The sequence below is a fragment of the Onychostoma macrolepis genome, chromosome 14 (genome assembly GCF_012432095.1).
Source record: "Onychostoma macrolepis isolate SWU-2019 chromosome 14, ASM1243209v1, whole genome shotgun sequence".
Lineage (NCBI taxonomy): Eukaryota > Metazoa > Chordata > Actinopteri > Cypriniformes > Cyprinidae > Onychostoma > Onychostoma macrolepis.
The window spans coordinates 31,940,066-31,960,152 of NC_081168.1; the positions used below are offsets into that span (position 1 = coordinate 31,940,066).

Consider the following 20,087-nt stretch of genomic DNA (forward strand, 5'->3'; position numbering starts at 1 on the left):
CTCGGAAAGGAAAATGAGACAGCAGAAAGACGTTTTTTAAATTTTGCAAAAAAAGCTTTACAGTTTTCTTTATTTTACAGTTTTATTTGTTCTGCAAAAGCTTGACGGTTTTGAATGATGTCTTGCTTCTATAACCAACCAGCGTTGGTATCGCGCCGGCGCCTCATGCGCACACAGACACAACATATTATTGTGACATTACAGCCTGTTCATTATCAAAATAAAACACAGTTAAAGAAACACTAAAAAGTAGCACTGCTCCGTCGCACACTCTGTTGCGTTCAGCGTGACTCACTGTGCTGATAGAGCCGATGTGAAGGATGATGCTTTACCTCGATGCCAGTGAAGTACAAAGCCTATTACATAAATTATATTTTAACATCCAGATACGTTGCGAATATGGAAACATTTGGATTTGTGCCGAATGAGAGGGGTAGGCATCAGTTTCACCTTAAATTAATTAGCTTTTGGCTTGACGTTTATATAGGCCTAGCCTAAACGCTTTAAATCGCCTTAACTTTAGAGGATTTGTTGTGGAGAGAAGGAAACTAATAGCTGTGTTTATAATGTTTGTAAACATTTTGCTTTACCGGCATTTTTGCCTATATTATTTCTTAATGTAAGCTAATAATAAAATGTGTTATGTTTTTTTCCTCTCAAAATGCAATTTTATACGAATAGCGTTTTTAACAATGCAGCAAACATTTTTAAATATCTTGAAAAAATATTTTAATGTCTTTAAAGCGTTAACAGATTTTTATTTTGTTTAACAGGCTACATCTGGCCAAAATCTAGAAAAGATGATGCTGTATGATTTACAGCAGCGGGTTAAGCTACCAGATCTCCTCCTGTTTTTTTGTTTTTTTCCTTTTTGAGTAAAGAAAATGCTGTACTTTATTATTATTATTATGGGAAAGGAAAAGGTTTAAAACATAACGGGTAACACTTTCTATGAAGCCCATATTTATAATACATTATAAGGGTATTCTTAAGGCATTGTAATGAATGCATAATGCATTATAAAAAACCTTATAAAATATGTTATATCATCTTATAAATAATCATAACAACAATTATAATGCTTACGGATTTGTGGTTATAACTTTTAAGATTATGATTATTTATAACACAATGAACACCATATTATAGTCCATTATTACACTGATAATGGACTATATATCTTGACATTATTTAAGATCTGCTTAGTATCTTACTACAGAACATCTTGTAAGTGGTTAGGTGTGGAGTGTTATTTGAGTGTTCCCTGTGAGGCTAATATTAATTTTGATGTGAGATAGTTAATAATTTCAACTGAAAAAATAAATAAATAAATAATGCAATGTTTATATGTTAGGTTACATTTTATTTTGATGGTCCCCTTAGTCTATTGACTATAAGCAACTTTGCAACTACATGTCAACTAACTCTCATTCGAGTATTAGTAGGCTTAGGTTATAATACATTAAAACATTAAAAATATTATAATACATTACAACTGTTCATTCATAAGATGATATAACATATTATAAGGTTTTTTTTATAATGCATTATGCATTAATTATAATGCCTTAAAAATACCCTTATAATGTATTATATATATGGGCTTCATAGAAAGTGTTACCAAATAATGCTATTAACCGGTAATTTTCTACTCAGATTGGTTTTGGGAAAGGTGATAATACAGAGGAACGCAGGGAAAGAAAGGTTAAAACACAGATTCTGCTCGGAGTGAACCGATTGAATGTTTTTTTGTTTTGTTTTTTTCAAGCCCTGATACAGATTAAAGCTAGTTATTAAACGCACTAAACAGTGTTTATTAGCACTGATTGCATTATTGTGCTCTGTGGTGTTCATTAGCTGCTGCAGTGTAATGGCTTAAACTGTATTGAATAGAGCTGTATTGATTGTTGACTGAGAAAGGCTACTGTTCTGGCTGTGTTCCTCTGCATTACTCCTGCATTCCTGCTGCATCAATGAGCGCAGCTAAACACACGGACAAGCTGCTACAGTACATGTCAGTCTGGGGCAAATTCATTTTAATATTGACTGTGTGTCTTCATTTTCACACTAATGGAGAACTGGGCCATCTAAACAGACCGCAGCCGCTCAGCTGTGTCTGTAGTCATCAAAGCTACTCTTAGAAAGACAGTTTCCAGCTAGAATCAGAATGGCTTCTGCAGGCTTCTGTCGTAGATCAGGGCTGTCCTGAAGACCTCGATCAGCTGCTCGAGCTGTGTTTCATTAAGACTGGAGCTGAACTCTGCAGGATTGGACAGCCTGTCAGAGAATAACCTTTAAAAACTCCTTAAAACTTTAGAAAACATAGCTCTAAAACTATATCTATGTTCTGGTGCTGAACTCACGAATCCTGCACAGACAGCATTGATTAACCTATATTTTTATTGGCGCACGGTGTATCTATGCCATCCGTGTTATGGGTGATTGACTGATTTCAGTCTTGGGGAACTCCGTCCCTGACCCAAGCTTGATCTTACACACGCAGATGCTCTTCACATCTGCAAACAACAACACAGACAAGTGAAGCATGCTTTGTTACAAGGTTGTGAGTTTGAATCTTGCTTGAATTATTATTATTATTACTATTAAATATATATATATATATATATATATATATATATATATATATACAAAGCCATTGTCTGGATAGCTACACCTGTAGATCTGTATTTCTGGAGTGACACAATGATCTGCATCCAGGCAGAATAAAACCAACAGTGAAAGCATGTCATCATATATATCTTGCTCAGAAGGTTTGAAACATTAACACAGACATTTTATAAATAGACAAATTGTGTGGTATAGTATATTTTAAAGGAACAACATTTGAAACTATAATGGGGTAGTGTTTTTTTTTTTATGCTGAATGCAGTGTAATAGTATGTAATGGGATTAATATTTCAGTAACTGAAATAAGCACAAATGTTGAGGCAAGTCAGCATCTTCAAGGCCCAAAAAAACTCATACAGAACTGTTCAGATATGTGATTAATACCGGTGAGTATCCTTAGCAAAATGTGTTGTATAATATGTGCACACATATTTGTCTTCAGGGACTGCCTGTCATTCTGAGGGATGATTCTTCTGCCTTCAAGACCTGCTCCATAAGTAATTCATTTTTTATTTTTTTATTTTAAAGTTACATTTTAAGTTAAATGAACTTTGCATTGGGTCTACTGAACTACAAGTAGATGTTTGAAAGCCTGGAATGTTTGTTAAATTTGCTCAAGTTATCACTAAACTTTATTTTTTTTAAGGCAAACAGTTAACCAACTATTTTTTTTTTTTAATTAGCTTGGTTTACAATGTAGTCCCTTTCTCATCCAAATGGTGCATCAAGAAAATAATCAGCTGTTCGTCGCCAACACACTATCATCCAGGGAATTCCCTGGCCCATGCTTCGTGATCCTTTTATCTCCTGGAGGGGGAGATATCATGAAGTGAAGCTTCAGGGACGGATTAACCGGGCACATGCCCAGGGCACTAGACCAGAGCGTGGCCCGGCCGAAATACTGCTCCTCCCAGAACACAGTTTCAACTGTGCCCCCTCAGATTTTCAAGCCAAGTGGATTTTGAATCCCCCCCCCCAAAAAAAATGGTTGAAAAAGATATAATTTTTAAAAATATTTTATGTAATCACACCAGAGTGATTTGATAGTTCAGTGCGACGCAACATCAGCTGCCAAATTCAAATCTGCGTTCGCGCTTTGGCTGGCGCTGAGCCAGATGAGTTTTGACAGCGCTGTGCATTATAACCATTTACAGACGAGTCTGTTGTGCTTAAGAATGCAACGGCCAATCAGAGGCGTTCAGATGAGTCATCGCTGAAATGTTTTGTTCAGTGCGCGCGCTCGCTGACTGCTCTGGCGAATTCTCTCATTAGAAACAACAAAGTGCAGGTGTGCGAACGAATGTAAGATATACATTTCGCAGTGTGAGCAGCTTCAGTGATTATAACGGTGGTTGTTTAGAGCGCTTGAACTGAAGTCAATGATAATGTTCTTTGATAATGCAAATATTCTTTGCTCTCTTTGTGTACAATGAAAGTGTTAGCCTTACAATGTTTTTATTAAATTTACGTTTTACAAAGTCAGACATATTAAAAATATTTTATGACATGACACCCATATCTGGTACAAGTTAAAAGATGGGTTTGTGCATAGGCTAGTTAATAGATATTACACTAATATTAGGCTACTTTTCCCATTAAATGATCTATAAATGTGCAAATTGTATTTACTTATATAACAGTGTGGGGAACTGTGAGCTGTTGGGCATGAAGGAGGTATTTGAGGATTGGAGACACTGGTACGAGGGATCTCTGTCTGTCGATCACAGAAACCTTGAATACACCCAGGGGAAAAAACAACTTAACTCAGGACAAACCAGACTGGCCTTATTCTTCTCTCTGTTCAGTTACTGTGTCATCTGTCGCCCAGAGTCTAAGAATGTAAAGGCTAATGCCTTATGCAGAGTTCACACCCAGGACCAAATAAGGGCGACACCCCATCCTATGCCAGCATCTACTCTGGTCATCAGCTTAGACCTACTGCATGTAATCCAACAAGTGTAGATAGACGAACCTCTGTCCACAGACTGTCATGAGGGTTGTTGTTTGTCCTGGGCACAATGGATTCTTATCTTCTTACCTGGCAGGGGAGACACCATGATCAAGAAGGTGGTTCACCGAGGGCGAGGCTCGGCCATTGCACTCTGCTCGTGCTGACCCCTGTGAATTCCCCAAATGTGGGAATCTCGACTGCATAATTTATGGTAGCGGGGGACTGCGTTCGCGAGTTTTTGTTTTTTCAATGGGCAGTCGTGGCCTAATGGATAGAGAGTCGGACTTGTAACCTGAAGGCCGTGGGTTCGAGTCTCAGGTTGTCGGCGGGGAAGTGAATAACCAGTGCTCTTCCACCCTCAATACCACGACTGAGGTGAGACCCTGTGTGTGTGCACTTGGAGTTCTGAGTATGGGCCACATGTCACTTCACTTTCACTTATTTCCATGTGTTCAGGTCATCCAGGAGCAAATCTGACCATGCAGCTTGTTCACAACTAACTGTGGCCTTCACAGCTGATGTCACTGGATTTGCAAAGAACTGGTCATTGTGTGCTCAGTCTGTCATCCCTACTGTCTGCTGGTCTTCTCCATCCTCTGCCCGTTCCTCATGCCTCTGCTCACATTTGACTTCATCACTCACCTCCAACCTTCTCAAAGGAATAACACCATTTTGCTGTACATCTGCTGCTTATCCAAAGCTTGCTGTTCCATTCATTTTCTACAATGGCTTAATCTACATTTTCTGCCTTAATTATCCACTAGAAGACGTTGTTTCTGATCATGGCTGACAGTTTATCTTCAGAGTGCGGAGCCACCCTCAATCCAGCAGACGAGTGGTGTGGCTGGACCAAGAAAAAGGCAGTTTGCCACTGGTGCAGATATTTCCCACCTGCAGTATATGCTCAGAACTCCCTCGAGAAACCCATATTGCCATTTACCACTTTTTTTTGGCCATTTACCTGCTGTTTAGGTTCATTTGCCTGGATTGTTATGCTGTTTACGAGTTGGACCTCTGCCTGTTGTTGTTTTTTTAACCACACTTTGCACATGGGTCATTACAAGTCTTTGTATTATTTTTGTGTTTTGTAGGTTCAGTGGGCCTCATTTATCAATCTAACATGGAAACGAGCGCAGATCCGAGCGCACAAATCAACTTATGACAGAGCTGATGTGTGATTTATGAAACATTCGTATGCCGCCAATCCCATCGTACGAAAGATCGCACGTTGATAAATGTGGCGGAAGAAAACAATCATTGAATATCACGCCCCTAAAAACACCCGGTTTTGAATCGGAGAAACCAAACCCGGCCAAAAAGAGAAAGTAATCTCATGAAGGAGAAACTGATCTTACTCCAAAAACACCCTTTAACCTTATAATCGCAAACAATGGCATTAATTTATATGTGTATTAAATACCAGTAAATATAACAAAACATTTATAAACATTATAAACACTATATAGATTATTTAGTTCCTGCTTAATCCACAACAAACCCTTTAAATTTAACGGTATTACAGAACAAGAATGAAAAAATGAGTAGCTATAAAATGTTATATTAAACTATGAAGTAAAACACAAATTAGGCTTTAGTGGCATTCATTTTAAACAGAATACAACGTCAAGCTAAAATGAATTTATTAAAGCGAAACTAAACGGCATTGGGCTCACAAGCCTCTCTCATTCGACATCCAAATGTTTCCATTTTTGCCATGTAACATTTGGTTGCTAAACTATTATCTATGTACTTCACTTGTGTTCCAATATCCACGTAAAACATCATCCTTCACATGCGCAATAAATATTTGTTTCGGCGCTGCACGCTGATTTTACAGTGGACCTTGTAAACTGTGCGGTGTAACTTTTATGTTTGGTTGACTGCATTTTAGTTTGATTAATGGCAGAAATGAAAGTAGCCTATACTTGTCGCACTGTTGTTGTTTTTTCCTTTTGTTAATCTGTTAATTAAGAGAAATATATTTCGTGTAGCCCTATTTATTTTATTCCTTTTTTTTTCTCCATTCACAGAAGCACAGCAGGTGCGTGATACGACGATGTGTGATTCCTCATGGTCGGATGTTTATGCTGCTATTTGCACATATAAAGCTAAAGCCCTGAAAGGGGAAAAAAAAGCTTTGTTTGTCGGTTTATAATATATAATCTAAATGAACAAAATGCTGTCATAATACAATTCTCAGAAATTCTCTCTGCTGCACGCAAGTTCAGGCTAACTCAAAAACCTGCGTACACGAGCTCAGACCTGACTGATTTGATCGTAGCCGCCGCTCACGTCCATATTGATGAATTCCAAGTTTTGCGTAGAAACGACCGTACGCCCAATTTTCGGTCGTACGTTCGTTTCGTAAATGAGGCCCAGCGTGTTTGCTCTGCTTGTGTTTGCTGGTATTTATTGTAGCTTTGTGAATTGGCTTTTAGGTTGTTTTTTTCTTTTCTTCTAATTTCATTGAAAGGAGCATTTGGACAGGAGATTGTGATAACTGCATGCAGTGCTCCAGGATGAATATTACTGTAACAAGAAGAATAGAAGAACAGGTTCAAACTTAGGGTCAGATTTACTAACAGCGTGCACCGGTGCAAACTGTTTAGTGTTAAAAAAAAATGACTGTTAGAATTTACTGCAGACAAGCAGTGATAAATTAACAATGAAAAGATGTAGACACAGTTATTTTTGTGGCTGATCTTATTGCATATGCATTTGTAGGTGTTTCTATTTCATACGCAACATTTATGGGAGGAGTGTATTTAAATGAATTATGCAACATGATTTACTAAGATCTGTGGTAGTCAGTTTACTGGTATCTGTGCTATAATTTAAACGTATGTGCTATAATTCAAAAACGTATGTCTGAACCCCATTTTGTGACCATTTGCCACTTTCCACTCCCATCAGCACTTTTATGAGAATTTTATGGGATATGGGCCCTTAATGTGTTGAACTGATGGTAAGAGGAGGATTCAAAGAACAATAACCTCAGATATCTTACAGTCGCTGTTTTCGACCGGCGTGGAGAGAGATGACAGATTTATAGAGAGCTGACAGCACACAGTTAATTGCAGGTTTGAAGAGGGGCTGAGATGAAAAGCAGGGATCTCAAGCTTCTCTAAATAGATTCTAGCAATGCATATAGTTCAGGTCATCATAAAATGATTTGACAAATTCATTCATATATGGTTTTCAATTTTACATTTCACGGCACATCAAAGAGGGCTCATCAGGTGTTGAATGATTCCTGGCTATGAGTAATTTAATAAGAATTTAGTTCCTCTCATATAGTAATAGAGTTTTAAAATGTATAAAATGAGTTTAGAAATACCCCAATACCTGCTTCCTACAGTGTAGAGAAATTTTAACATATTAATGTTAACCACATTTAATGAGACTGTAAAACAGGTACAGTAGAAAAACAATAACATGAAGATTTTTTACCAGGTTAAAATTGTATGTTAAGTTTTAATGGTAGTAGAACTGCAAGTCATGATAAATATGAATGAATTAGAAAAAAAAAAAACATGATTTAAAGTAATATGAGATTAAGATTCATACCACATGACATTTCATGTCAACTACCCATAAACCTTTGGAAAAGAGATGTAGGTTTCTATGATCATGTACTCTATTAATGGGTATTAACACCAATCTGTCATTCTGTCAATCTATCATTGCATGTGAGGGTCTAAGAATATACAAGAGTTCACTGGCTTAATTAACTAATCACTTCATTAAAGTACTTTAATAAATGTGTCACTTTTAGCTATGCGAGTCATTTTCATCCATTGTCCCTGTAGGCAAATTAACAAGAGATATAAGGGCTAAAAGTACCGCAGGCATCATTTAAGTGAATAAATGAGAGTGTGACATTTGTGGCACTCTTACCCTTCTCATCTTAAATAGCTCAATTATTCTGGCCATATTAAGAACATTTATGTCAATCCTGATCAATAGTCCATCAGTTTCATCTGTTTTACACATCCAGGGGTGAAGCTCGTGTTTGTTTTGACGTTGTGTCGTTGAGATTTAGATGTCAGAGATGTGCATTGATTGTAGCCACTGTTGACTGATGAACATAACGGCATAATTTGAGCACAAGTGCCACCAGCTGCACTGACTAACCAACTATTTGTTGCTATTCATAATCAGTGATTTAATACAACATCCCTACCCTATTTTATCCTAATTCCTTCCTATAATATTAATTTAACCATCCATCCCCTGCAGAACTGGCAGGTTATCTTATATTGGTTTGCTTATATATCACAGTTCTGAGCGGCTTCAATATCTCATTCTTGCTTACCTATTCACGTCATCAAACGAAGTTGCATTAATTGGATATGAAGCGGTAGTGGATATAGTAATATAATTGTATATATATATACAGTGCCCTCCACTAATATTGGCACCCTTGGTAAATATGAGCAAAGGTGGCTGTGAAATAAATCTGCATGGTTTATCCTTTTGATTGTGAAACAAATGCTTTCTCTAGTTGGCACCCAATTATTGCAACGTCCTTTTCCCGAGATAACAGCTCTGAGTTTTCTCCTGTAATGCCTGAAGAGTTTGGAGAACACCTGATAAGAGATCAGAGACCATTCCTTCCTCCAGAGTCTCTCCAGATCCTTCAGATTCACAGCTTCTTCTCTTCGCTTCTCTTCACTCCAGAGATGGGCGCTCGCGGTAGTGACTCGGACTCGAGTTGCCTTTTTATAGACTTCAGACTTGACTCAGACTCGAACGGAGATGCCTCCAGACTTGACTCGACTCGTGAATATTTTAAAAGAAACTCGAGTCTTAATCCTTAAATACTTTATAACTGATATTCAAAAGGCGGACCGCATCCGCACCCCGGCATCCATCCGGACCACGAGCCGTAACCATTTTAATTAAGTGAGCAGCACGTAAAAACAGCGGAGCGGATCAAGCGCTCGGGGTCGTTTATGGCAAATATCTTTCAGCGCTATATCCTCTAGTATTTTTATCTAAAGCCAAACGTGTTTTATTCAAGCCCTCTCAGCTCCGTGCGCTTTCTCTGGACGCGGTTATTTTAACAACAATAGAAACACGGTGAGCAGCAAAATGATAGATTACTTTCACTAAAACACAGCAGAAAACAACAATGCTGCAAATATAGTTATTTTTCTTACTATCTATTTCTATCTATAACCTGTGACTCTGACTGTTCAAACCAGATGTGACGAGACGTTTCTGATCTATATTTAGCATTATTAATATGAAGGCTAAGAACATTTCAAAAGAATCATGTAATTATAATTGGGAAATTGCTGTTAGATGGCTAGGACAGAACGTAAACGTTGAAGATAAGTGTCACGCCCCTGGACTGTTTCGCCCCTGTTTTTTGTTCCTGTTTCCTTTTTTTGGTCTTGTTCCTTTTGTAGGTTAGTTAATTGATTCCAGGCCTGTCTAGTCATTTGTCTCTTAATTGTCTGTGTATTTAAGGTCTGGTCCATTCAGTTAGTGTTTGTCGGCTCTGAAAGTCTTTCCATGTGTCCCTGTGTCTCATACGTGTTTGGATTATTAAAGACTCGCATGTATCTAAATGTAAAAATACAATACATGTTAAAAAAAATAAAAAAATAGTTTGTTTTTTTTGTCCGGAAGTCTGCTTTGAAGAAACTATAGAGGCTGTGTCTCTTGAAACTTTATTCAGGGTATTTTGAGGTTTGTGTTTGGATTATTGTACGGTTGGAAGATCCAAACATGGCCCATTATAAGATTTCTAACAGAGTCAGTCACTTATTGATTTTTTTATCTGTTGGTATTTGATAGAATCCAAGATCTCCAGGACCTCTGGCAGAAAAACAGGCCACAACATTAAAGATCCAGCAGTATATTTAACCGTGGACATGAAGTACTTTTTTTTTTTTTTTTTTTATCCCTGTGTTCTCCAAACCCATCTTGAGTGTTTGCTGCTAAAAAGCTAATTTGTTAGTTTCATCTGACCATAGAAGCCAGTTCCAGTCGTGTCTGATAACTGAATATGCTGGAGTTTGTTTTTGGATGAGCGAGGAGAATTATTCTTGAAACCCTCCCAAACAACATGTGCTGATGTAGCTGCTGTTTGATATATATATATATGTATATATATATATATATATATATATATTAGGTTTCTGACCCCGAGACTCAACTATTTTCTGCAATTCTCCAGCTGTGGTCCTCGGAGAGTCTTTAGCCGCTTCTCACCGTGCATCAGGACGATATAGACACACGTCCTCAGATTTGTAACATCTTTAGTTGATCGGAACCTCTTAATTATTGCCCTGATGGTGGAAATATATATAATGTGTGTGTATTAGCATATTCACTATTACTTGATAAACTATAAATCATTTTATATAATCAATTGAATTTAATTTGAATTTTGTGGTTCACAAATGGTTTTATTACTTTTTTTATTTGTTCATGACCTTACTGAGGTAGCAAATAATTGTCAAATTAAAGACACAGGTTATTTTTGCATGCTACCCTCAATATCTTCTGAGGTGCTTGAAGGTCGGCTTTAATAGAACACAGAGATTTAATGAGACACTTTTTTTTTCTTCCAATCCAGCAGCAACATATCCAACCTGTTTTTAGTTAATGAAAATAAATGTACATCTGCATCTCAACTCCAGCTACTGTCAAATGTACATTTCTAAAATGTGTAATATTATTAGTATAACGTGTGCATATATATATATATATATATTCCTTGAGGGGACCCGAGGAAAAAAGGTTGAAAACCACTGCTTTAGGTCACCCATCATGGAGTTATGTTGCTAGAGAGGGCAAGAACAGCATATGATCTACTGTAAACGAACTGGAGGGAGGCCAGGAGCCACAGAGGAGCAGGAATACACCTCCTGTAATTGAAATTGACATTTTTCTGGTGTAAGTCTATATCTATTAGCTTTAAGCAGGGCTGTTTTGACCAGTTTGGTGCCCTGGGTGAATTCACTATTAGTGGCCTATATACAGTATAGTATTGCTCTATAATTCTGTGAATGAAACAAAGCTTTTAATTCCCAGTATAATTTAACTTTATCGTTTTAGTGTTAAATTCAATTTACAGTATATAATACAGCTAATATGATGACTTATTTATTTGATTAGGATAATGATATAATTATTTAAAATATTTCATATGAGACCGATGTTGAAATAGTACTGATCTCTAGATTTTTTTTCTCCACATGTGAACAGAAGGCTTTATTGTGTTTTCTGGACAAATGTTTTTGGACAAACATGTAATTTCAATTGGCGTCACTAAATATGTGTATTTCTAAATGCTGTCTTTCTGATAACATTTTAACATATCTTCCTTATGCTAATATTCAGATGTTTTAATAAATTTAACGCAGTGAATTATTTCTATAATGCAGTGTGATTGTGTTCGGGTCCGTCCAGCTGGTGGCGCTGAAGGCAACTGCCTAGTTCACATGGGCCTAGAAACTACACCGGCTTTAACATCATCTAATGCTAGAGTACTTCTAAACATTAATCAGATTTCTATTCTGAAGATACACATTTAATAAACAGTTCCAGCTATAAACAGACCCAGGCAAAATCACGATGTCACACACACACACACACACACACACACGTTTGTTTTTGTGAAAAGTGGGGACTCTCCATAGGCGTAATGGTTTTTCTACTGTACTTACTGTATGTGCTATTGTCCTACACCAACCCTACACCTAACTGGAAAGGTCTTTTTGAAGCATTATCCCTCGCTTTCAACTCAGGAAGTCCCTAAGTGACATATAATGAACACCAGGTTCAGTCATGTGACAATGTGTGCATTTTTTGCTGCCATGGCAACATTTCCAAAATGGCGTCCTGTCTGGTTAGCACATGCTACAGTGTCAGCAATTTTTAAAACGCTTTTTTTTGTTACAAAAGGTATGTTTCAACCCATGCAACAATTCTAATGTTTTAATAACGTATCCTAGATTACTCTTAACCTGATTTTAATACAGTTCTTGAACAAATTGATATAAAGCAAGTGAGAAAGATATTGTGGCTATTAACTGTATAAAAGTAGGTGGAACTTTGATGTGACGTATTTGTCACATTAAGAAAAATGGTAAACATGGTAATGAGCTGCTCAATTAATTTAGCCGATTTAATTATTTTAGTGTTATATATTTCCTGCTGCTCATTTCAAAGCATATTTTAACAAATCTACACGCATGTTTAACATGTTGACCTCCAGTGTGAGGTAGTTATTTATTTTTATTCAGTTTGCACATTTTCAAGTTGTGAAAAAATAAATAAATAAAAAAAATCTAAAACTCAAAAAATTAATTTCTGGTTATACCATATACCTGAAAAGGTAGAATGTTGATACGTTACAAAAGAGTTGTTGTAAAAGTTAATGGTCACAGTTATGTGGTTTTGAAATATGTTGTGGCAAAGCAAATCAAATTCAAAAACTATATTACTTCTGAAAAAGGTTTTTGTTTTATCTTCCCAGAAAAGTAATCATTTTGATATATGTTGTGGAAAAGCAAATAAACAGAAAAAAACGTATTTAGCAAAAAAAAAAAAAAAAAAAGATAAAATGTATTTTTTTTAAATTGAGGAATAAACGCCATATGTAACATGAAAAATTTATCATAAACACCCAATGTCATATATATGTCACATTACAGATCTTTCACAAGGAGGGGCTGTATTTCAAAAACAACTGCAGAAACATGTTATAAGTGGTCCATTTGGTCTGTTTTATAAGCCCCATAATTGTCCTATAAGGAGAAATTGGTCCGGGTTCGTATGGGTTAAGATTAGGGGAGAGTGGGGACGGTTGCAGCATGGCAAGTTATGATATTCATACTGCACATGCTCAATCAGCCCCTCATCCTTCCTGGATGAAATCAGGCGCATGTGACCATTCCTTCTACAAATAATAATTGTCATGGTAAAAAAAGTATTTTTTTTAATCATCAGATTTTTTGTCATACTGTCTAATTTGTTTGAGTGAAGCATTGTAAAAACATGATTTATATCTGTGTTTTCTTAGCTTCTAATAGGCATAGTTAGCATGTGTCAAAGATATTGTGTCAAGCTGTATACCACGTTTTGTCACGGCTGTCAGTGCGGGGACAACACGCTGTCTCTTACCACAACACTGATGTAAAAGCTTCCCATAACATTACATAATTGTAATTTTATGGATTAATAAAGAACCCCTTTCAATAGTTAGGTATTTCTCCTTTTTTATTTAAGTAAAATTGGACTCATTTCATAAGTGGACTCAAGTCAGTTCCATAAAATGGTAGATTTGTCTAATTTGAATTTTATTAAAAGTAAGACTGATTACCACTGTTAATTGCTAGTTAACTAGTTTAGACAGTCTTAAGATTGTGGCTATGCTTATGCAATGGCCTCAGTTCAATAACCTTTCACAGATGCTAACAGAAGTAGGCTATTATTACATTTCAGTGTCTTGATTCTGATTAAATTAATATTTTGTTGTTCAAATGTATTGTAATAATTAACCAAGACATGGTTGTTACTTGAAAATGCCCCCCCCCCCAACCCCACATTTAATATTCTTTGTTTTTATACAGCCAATTTAACTTATTAAAGACCAGGTCTATGCACAAATAAAATAAAGAAATGGCAAAATTATATTTAAGAATAGTTTTAATTACATTTTAATGAATGTTGCAACCGTTCCCTGTTGTGGGGTCAGTTGCAACATTTGACTTTGTCTATTCAAGTATAAATTCTATGTATATCATCGTGTGTACACGTGCTACAGCGATGTGAGTGAGTAGCTGACTGATGTGGCTTTATTGTATTAAAATTCTGGCTTTCTAATGCAAACAGTCTCTGAGAAACTAAAGCAAATGCAAAAAGTCCCCACTCTCCCCTACTAAGAATGTCCTAATTAACAAAACTCCAACAACATAATGGCAGACACCTAAAGTGTCACTTTGGAGTGAGATTTCAGTGGGCAGTATATGATATCCTCCTCTGTCCTCCAGTTTCTTTCTTTCATCCCAAGAGGCCTTCTTACAGTTTATTTCAGCTGTTTACACACTAAATCTTTCCTTGTCACACAGTTTTTGAAAGCTGTCACTCAAACAGCAGAAGCACACACCAAATCTGCAAAACCACACACTAATTCTCAGCCTTTGACTCCGTTTTCAACTTCATAAAACACTTTTTGCTAGTTTTGAAAAAAAGAGACAAAGTTTTGGAAATGTGTGTAAGCAGCTGAAAAAAACTGTAAAACACAAAGAAAGGATGCGAGTGAATAAAGAACATGGCAATCAGGCCTGGCTGAGTTTAACCAGCTGTCTCTAATCATCCTCTTAATTAGCTTGACTGAATTAGAAGGAATTGCTTGTTCAAACGCTGCCACTATGTACTGTACAGTCAGAGTATGTACTGCGTGTGATGAAGAAGTGTTTACACCTGAATAAATTACGAGTGGTCAAGCGAGACACATGCTCCGAAAACATGGCTCCTGATTCCAGAGGGGCCCAAATATGATGAATAATGTATAGCATGATAATATCAGAACCTACAATATGGTAATATTGTTCATGTGTTTGTCTTGTTACTAGAATGATTTCTTTGCACACTGTTATAGATTATAAGATCAAAGTAAACAGGTACAATTTTTAAACTGTTTAAACTGAAATCATTTCATGTCACGTCATTATTTATGGGGTAAAGTCATTAAGATATTTTTTACTACTTGAACCGGTTTCAGAGCGGTAATAATACAGCGGAACGAGGAACAGAAACGTTAACATATCGATTCTGCTCGGAGTGAACCGATTGAACTTTTTTTGTTTGTTTTCAAGCCCTGATCTTAAGACCAGTCTGAGAGAAATCGGGAGTGAGTGCAGAGACGCTGTGTGTGAACACGATCTTACTGTAGTTCTACACCAGATGTGCCCAAACTAGGGGTGACCTTTAATTTGGCCATGCCATATACCAGAGGAGGGGGGAAAATTCCATTGCGATAGTTACTATATCAACTTATCACACGGAATATGGACATGACCACAATAATTTTTGATGATGCAGTTTTACCCATTGTGTTTACATTAGTGTTTATTCACATTAAAAAATGAATTTCAAAAATATTTTAACTATCCCGCTGCCTCTGACATCTTGTCTCCACGTGCAGCTCCTCCAAACACACACACACGCACATGCACACACTCGCGCACACACACACACACACACACACACACACACACACACACACACACACACACACACACACACACACACACATGCACACACACACACACACACACACACACACACGCACACGCAGAGCAGACAGAGTTGGGGAATGTTTTCTTCTAATTTATTCATTTTTAAATATTATATGAACTATATGAATTATGGGAATCATGCAAACTTTAATTTGAATAAAATACAGTTTGGTATAATGCAATGTTTATTTTTGGCCCACGTCCCTCAATCAAGGTAGATTTTTGGCTCTTCGTAGGAAGAAGTTTGAGCATCTCTGTAGAGTAAATGTCAAAAAGAATTCACTCATCTCACCTGCACAAAAACAGATTCAGTATTGCACAAAATCAATAAAAACTGTGCAAATACAAACTCAGAATATGACACAAACCTGAAATATTTAAATATGTTAAATCACATAGATAATCTTTATGTATTTAATCCCATTTTATTAACCGATGTCTTTGCTGTTGACTTTCAGTGATCCAATTCAACCGCACTAATTACTTTAGATAAACATTACATTTGTGTTTCATTTTTTAATGATGGTGTTGAACTTTCTTCTCTTGCATCCTATTTTTCATGCAACCCAGAATGGTAGCACAGCAAAAAGGATTCACTTTTGGTGGGAAAGTGCTTTTATGTTTGTCAAAAATAGAACTCTTTCATATTAAAAACAAACAAGCGAGCCCAGCTGAGATGAGAAAAAGTAATGCAAAAGTAACGTAATGCATTACTTTCCATAAAAAGTAACTAATAAGTTTTAGGGAGTACGGCAATATCATAATGCATTACTTTTAGTACCTGTGATCAGATGAACCTAATGCATGTTAATACTGATGTAAACAATGCCCTTCCATTAACAAATTACATCCTATAAGCATGCATATGTGTTGTACCAATAAAATCCGGACATACTACATCCACCATGTTGGGACTGTCATGTGACCTACAGTAACAGTACAGTATCGGCTGTGTTGTTTTCTCCATCATTTGTGAATATGATGACTACTATAAAGCATAATAATTAACCCTTAATAATACACTTTCCATTGTAACTAAGGGTTTTCTTCATTTAAAGGGTTTCTTGTGCAGTTGGTATCTAAAAGCTAGGTTCATTATGTAAATGAAAAGATTTTAGAAGATTACCTAAAACAACATGTAGGTTTAAAATATTGTTCAGCTTGTCAGTCAATGTCAATTTGCAAATGAGGCAGAAACCATCAAACTGGAAAATACATGACATGTCACAGTGAAAACATTTGTCTACCCTGATGCATACATGTCTCAACACCTGGGAATCTGTGCTGTCATAGTGACAAAGTAGCAATTTTCGAACATGTAAACAAATAAAATGTACAAATGTAACATGTATCAATGTTTTAAAAATATATATTTTATTCATGTTTGTTCATAATGCAGTAACTACAGGTGCATCTCAATAAATTAGAATGTCGTGGAAAAGTTCATTTATTTCAGTAATTTAACTCAAATTGTGAAACTCATGTATTAAATAAATTCAATGCACACAGACTGAAGTAGTTTAAGACTTTGGTTCTTTTAATTGTGATGATTTTGGCTGACATTTAACAAAAACCCACCAATTCAATATCTCAACAAATTAGAATACTTCATAAGACCAATAAAAAAACATTTTTAGTGAATTGTTGGCCTTCTGGAAAGTATGTTCATTTACTGTATTTGTACTCAATACTTGGTAGGGGCTCCTTTTGCTTTAATTACTGCCTCAATTCGGCGTGGCATGGAGGTGATCAGTTTGTGGCGCTGCTGAGGTGGTATGGAAGCCCAGGTTGCTCTGATAGTGGCCTTCAGCTCATCTGCATTGTTGAGTCTGGCATATCGCATCTTCCTCTTGACAATACCTTAGGTCAGGTGAGTTTGCTGGCCAATCAAGCACAGTAACACTATGGTCATTGAACCAGCTTTTGGTACCTTTGGCAGTGTGGGCAGGTGCCAAGTCCTGCTGGAAAATGAAATCAGCATCTCCATAAAGCTTGTCAACAGATGGAAGCATGAAGTGCTCTAAAATTTCCTGGTAGATGGCTGCGTTGACTGTGGACTTCAGAAAACACAGTGGACCAACACCAGCAGATGACATGGCAGCCCAAATCATCACAGACTGTGGAAACTTCACACTGGACTTCAAGCAACATGGATTCTGTGCCTCTCCACTCTTCCTTCAGACTCTGGGACCTTGATTTCCAAATGAAATGTAAAATTTACTTTCATCTGAAAAGAGGACTTTGGACCACTGAGCAACAGTCCAGTTCTTTTTCTCCACAGCCCAGGTAAGATGCTTCTGACGTTGTCTCTGGTTCAGAAGTGGCTTGGTAGCCCTTTTCCTGAAGACGTCTGAGCGTGGTGACTCTTGATGCACTGACTCCAGCTGCAGTTCTCTCCTTGTGAAGCTCTCACAAGTGTTTGAATCGGCTTTGCTTGACTGTATTCTCAAGCTTGCGGTCATCCCTGTTGCTTGTGCACCTTTTCCTACCCAAATTCTTCCTTCCAGTCAACTTTGTATTTACTATGCTTTGATACAGCACTCTGTAAACAGCCACACCTTTCAGTAATGACCTTCTGTGACTTACCCTCTTTGTGGAGGGCGTCAATGTTCGTCTTCTGGATCATTGCCAAGTCAGCAGTCTTCCCCATTATTGTGGTTTCAAAGAACAAGAGATACCCAGAATTTATACTGTAGGGATGGTCATTTATTGAAACTCAAATGTAAATATTGTAATATTTTGAGATACTGAGTTTTGACTTTCATGAGCTGTAAGCTCTAATCACTAATCTAATCACTTTTGAAATGTTTTACTTTACATACAATGAATCTAAAATATATGAAAGTTTCACTTTTTGAAATAACTTACAAGAAAAAATGAACTTTTTCACGACATTCTAATTTATTGAGATGCACCTGTAATTTGAGAGGAAAAAAAGTCACACTTTAAATTAGGAAACACATATTCACTATATTGCTGGTAAAAAATGAACATTAACTGAGATTAATAAATGAATAACTATTATTAACTAACAAGAAACTCTGATTAATGAATTAGTAAATAAAAGCACTCATTTGAATACAGTAGTTCACTATCAGCTCCCAGAGAACTTCTAAGAAACTATTGATTGCTGAGTGCTATAACTTACCAATCAAAACATGTTTCTCGTTGGTTAAGAGTAGTTACTAAAATGATAATATTGTGATGCTTGCTTGGTCCTGTGTGGTTGCTCATTAATGCTGGAACAGCAGTCTAAAGTGTTACCAAATGCTGTAAAACACCGTTCGTTATTAGTTTGTGAGAATTAACTCATTTGACAGAGCTGAACACTGTCGTCTTACTCAAATCTGGATGATGAACAGCTGGATGTGTTTCAGGAGTTTTACCCAGTAATTTCTGTGATAACACACAGATGTTGTACGTTAGATAATAGCTGCTCACGTTTAGTTGTGTGGGTCTGAGACTGTGCGCTTTGTCACTGTGTGTTTAATTCACTGATGGTGTTGTTTGCAGGGCCTGAAATAGTAACAGTGAATTAACCATCCTGCAGCAATCAGACCTTGGAGGAAAGAGATCCTGTGCTTTCGGTCACAGCTGCCTCTGTTCAGATGTTTTACACCAATCGCCCTTCAGCCGCAACGTGAGAGAGAAATCTCTTCTGAGCCGTGGGTTTCCTCAAGGTCTTCCTTCAGCTTTCCTCTTGCGAAAGCGTAGGTACTCGGGTGTGAATTAAAGCTGTTTTATATTCCTGCATCTCCGGCTTCGCATTTCAAATATCGTCTTCAAAAATGAGGAGGTTTTGGGAGTTTGGAATGACACACTATCTACTGTTTCTGAAAGTAGTATGCAGTGTACAGTGCACATTATGCATGTATTTCTGTCCTTTTTTCTGTATATTTCTGATTAGACTGAAGCCAAGAACAACACATCTACAAGCTTGGGAGCAGAGGATGACTGTCCATCAATGAATTTGCATGTGACAACACTTTTGGCCTGATTCACAGTCTGGACGAGTGCAGAGCCCATCTGCAGACATTGAGTCGAGAGATTTCACAGAAAATCACGGAGTGTATGATGGGCTCAGACTATAAATCCTATCTCCTATCATAGATGAGGAACATGTCTGATATTTTAAACAGATATTTGTTATGCATCTAATAGCAGCAAGGCACATGTTTTGTGTGTGTGTGTGTGTTAATGATTTGTAAGTCTGGTAGTGTGTGATCCTCAGTCGTTCTGTTGGGGAG

General features: G+C 36.9%; 1 protein-coding gene and 1 non-coding gene across 4 annotated transcripts in view; one reads left to right on the forward strand and one right to left on the reverse strand.

Moving 5' to 3' along the window:
- Positions 1-20,087, reverse strand: part of il1rapl2 (interleukin 1 receptor accessory protein-like 2) — a 297,022-nt gene that overhangs the window by 73,108 nt on the left and 203,827 nt on the right. The gene's annotated exons all lie outside the window — the stretch shown is intronic.
- Positions 4,659-4,822, forward strand: LOC131553981 (U1 spliceosomal RNA). Its single transcript, XR_009274305.1, has one exon. It is a non-coding gene; the product is annotated as a U1 spliceosomal RNA (small nuclear RNA).